General features: G+C 37.0%; 1 non-coding gene across 1 annotated transcript; it reads left to right on the top strand.

Annotated features, from left to right (window-relative positions):
• The first annotated feature begins 363 nt into the window (after window positions 1-363).
• LOC117202236 (U6 spliceosomal RNA) lies at window positions 364-470 on the top strand. The gene has a single exon (XR_004484454.1). It is a non-coding gene; the product is annotated as a U6 spliceosomal RNA (small nuclear RNA).
• Window positions 471-3,898: the final 3,428 nt, after the last annotated feature.

Here is a 3,898-nt window from a genome sequence, read left to right as displayed (position 1 = left end):
GAAAACAATTTACATCAGACTGGCTACTTTGTGATCACCCAATGTACTTGGGTTGGACCACCTTCAAGTTAATACATGGGATGTGGAGAACTTGAGAGAATTGGAAAGAGAGTTGATTACTTGTACAAGGGATCACTGGGAAGGGCAGGGGTGGGGGCACACAGACAGGTCCCAGATAAAGTTGGGCCTTTATCATTGTTAGAGGGTGAGATTAGGGAATTTGCTAGGTTTGGGTTTGTGATTTGTGAGGTTGGAATATTTCAAAAGGGCCATGCAGGGGACACGTATAAACTTTCTTATCAGCCTGTCCGGATGCGGAGCTAACAGGAAAGGGGAAACTGAGGCTTAAGAGAAGTCAGTGGTATGCTCGCTTAGGCAGCACATACACGGAAACTGGAACAATACAGAAAAGGTTAGCATAGCCCCTGCACAAGCATGACACACAAATTCATGAAGCATTCCATATTTTTGTTTGGGGTTAGCGGATGCAAACTATTATATATAGAATGGATAAACAACAAGGTCCTACTGTACACAGAGAACTATATTCAATTTCCTGTAATAAACCATAATGGAAAAGAATATGAAAAATAATATATATATGTATAACTGAATATATATATATAACTGAATCACTTTGCTGTACAGCAGAAATTAACAAAACATTGTAAGTCAACTATACTTCAATTAAAAATAAAAAGTTGGTGGTCCACTATCCAAAAATAGGGTCAAACTCTATTACATTGGTCTTTCCCTGTAATGTGTGACTTCCCAGGGGCTCCTAACTTCAGAAACCAAGGACAGCTTCCTTACAGACTAAAAGAAGATAAAGCAAGGAGTGCTAAGAAACCAGGCTGACTAAACAAATTTGGAGAACAAATATTAAGAATGTTGGGGTCTGTTCCCTGCATTCCTTTTGTACCTATTTCCTGAGCTAAATGTGAGATCACATATAGAGGAGCAGTGGAATGATAGAACCTCATGACCCTCAGATACAGCTTTTCTAAAGGGCTGGAAATTGTAGATGGTGTAAAAGGTTCTTTCATTCTTCCAAAACTATGTGCTAGTAGAGTATTAATATTTGTAGAACAGGAGCAATTATAAAACATTCATGAGAGATTTCAAAATCAGGCCTCCATGTATATTCACTCATTCATATATTTTTTCATTCATTCTTTTTCAGTGAAAAAGAACCTATCTGTTTAGCAAGCCAGGTATTGATACTTTTCCATGTGCTGGGATACATTGGTAAGCAAGATAAATCACCTGTTCCCATGGAGTTTGTTTTTTGTGGGAGGTGACAGAATTAAAAAAAAAAAAACGAACACAGCTTCATTTCTATTAAGTGTTATAAAGAATGCCAGGGTCTAACTTAGCCTGAGCTGCAAAGGAAGGCAGCCCTTGGGGGAATTGATGGCTAGCCTGAAACCTGAAGCATCAGTCCAGAAGGTCTTTGAAGAAGTTAATGCTCAGTGCAGGCGTTCCCATTTTCTAATTTTTGTGTTTAGCCAGCACTATATTTAATTGGCCAGATAGAAATAGGGCAAAAATTGAAAATGGGTCTCTCTGCCTCTGTAATGAATTAAATAGTTTTCCATAGCATTAGCTGTAAATGACACTACTGAACTGACAATTTCTTTCTTGTTTGGACTTCATTTAAACTTCTGAATGGTATTAAGAGGTTATTAGAGATTAATCTCCAATTAGGTATTCTGATAGCCCAAGAAATTGTCAAAGGGTCCCTCTGGCCATATTTTTTAGCATTAAAGAGATATTGAATTAATAATATTTTGCCATCTCTTCAGACCTTTAAACTCCTGTGACTAATGTCCAATCATTTAGCCCACTTAAACAGAATGTCACACTCTGAGCCTTCCATTCTGAATAGGTCACCGTAGGCTAGAGCTCATTAGTGTTGAGTGTCCATTTCAGAAGCTGCAACAGTCACTCAGCCCCTATATTTTAAGAAAATAAGTAGAAAATTGTTTTCTCCCAAATGGAAGGGTTATGAAGACAGTGCCATATGTCATCATTATTGTGACTAAAAAATGTCATCTCAGCTCTATAGTGCTGTATAATGCTCGCACATAAGGCCACAAAATCATGTTGTGTTAGTAAGTAAGGCTCGTGGCACCATTCCCAGACCCATCTGGAGTGCTGTGGACAGCACAGGATAGCATCCAAAGCCCCGTTTCAAAAAGCAGGAGCGGCTGGGCAAGGCAGTTGTGGTTTATGTGGGATTCTCCTCTACCAAAGCAAGAGGTGAATGAATTAACCAAGTATTTGCAGTGAAAGTTTAAAGGGAAAGGCCAGGAAAGAGTAAGGTGAAAAGAATCTCCCTCATTTTGTTAAGCTTAAAAGTTAAGTTTCTTTTCTTTGTCTCTTACACTTATTTTTAAGCTTACATCTTGATTAGACTATGAAAAGATATTTTATCACTTAGGGATTTAGCTGTTAACTAACTTTTTCCTTTCTTTACCTGGTTTCTGTAACTGCATTGCCTACTAGGCTAATGTGCAAATAATAACAATAAGAGTTATAAAGGTGTAAATTATAGGGCTTGACTAATTGTAATTTCTAAATTGGGAATTTCTAAGGAAGAGATATATGGTAGAACTCGTTAGTCGGTTTGGATTAGATGACTTTTATAGACATCTGTTATGTTTGACTCCCACTGTTGCTTCCCTCTTCTAGTAGGAGCTCCTCGATTTGATTTTCCTTTAGGGAACTGTGGTCTTCCCTCATCCCCACTTTTCTGCAGTTTTGCTGGATCTGTCAATGGCAGTAACTCACCTTCCTGAACCAAGAGTGTGTAGACATGTGACCCAAATTACACCAATAAGACTGCCCTTCTGCTATGTTTGAATTTTAAACAAAGAGACCCAGGGATAGAAAATGGTTGGCCCTGGTTCGTCCCTATGTGGAAAATTGGAGAGAATTCCTGTGAGTTTCTTCTTCCTTACGTTGCCAAAGCTGTCCTAAATCCTGTTATTACTGAGATCTTGTTGTAAAGGATTCCCTTATTTTCAGAGCTATTCTATTTCCTTCCAATATATTCAATTTTAAGCAAAATTACTTCTGTGTATTGTGGTCTAAGAACATCAGCTGGTATCATGGAACCAAAACCTTCATCCAATCAGATAAGCTAAAGAAATACTTGCTTAGACAAAAACATTAGGAATATAGTAGATATAGCTGGTTGTATTATAAGGATATGATGTGTGTTGGTGGGGATGGGACATTAAAAAAGCAGTGTGGGGTTTGAATTTGGAAGGTCTTAAATTCTAGAATCTGGAATTTGCTTTTTGATAAAGTACAGAAGAACAGAAAAAAAGGCAACCCTATTTCTATACCATTCCCATGACATCCATGGCCTCGTACCATGACATCTGTGGGTTTCAGTTATCTTATCTGAAGTGATGGAGGTGGGCTGGATGATCTGAAGATCCTGTTTAGTTCTTTGGTCATGTAATTATGTATTATTACCCTGTAGGCCATGGTGAAATGTTGAAAGTTTCTGAGCAGAAGAATGACAGAATAAAAACCATGTTTTAGGATCAATTTTTTTTTAAATGACACTTCTGTAGTTAAAATTGAAAGAAAATATCTAAATTCTTTACTCATTATAAATTTGAAGACAGGTTTGTGAAATATCTAGACCTTTAGAGCAAGAAGACTACTTGGGATTACTAGATAAAGTCAAAGGCAAGTTAGTAAAGGAAAAGGCTGATCTAGCATATTAGGTGAAAATTTTATTAGGGGTAAGGAAAATTCATTTAAGAAAAGAAATTCTAATGGACGTGAAAAAAAATCAACAAACTTTAACAAAATTCCTTAAGCAGATACACATACTTTAAATTAATGATTGCCTAATAAGCAAGAGTAAACTTATTTTGAT

This window comes from Orcinus orca, chromosome 3, assembly GCF_937001465.1.
Source record: "Orcinus orca chromosome 3, mOrcOrc1.1, whole genome shotgun sequence".
NCBI classification, from domain to species: domain Eukaryota; kingdom Metazoa; phylum Chordata; class Mammalia; order Artiodactyla; family Delphinidae; genus Orcinus; species Orcinus orca.
This window is presented reverse-complemented; position numbering and strand designations above follow the sequence as displayed.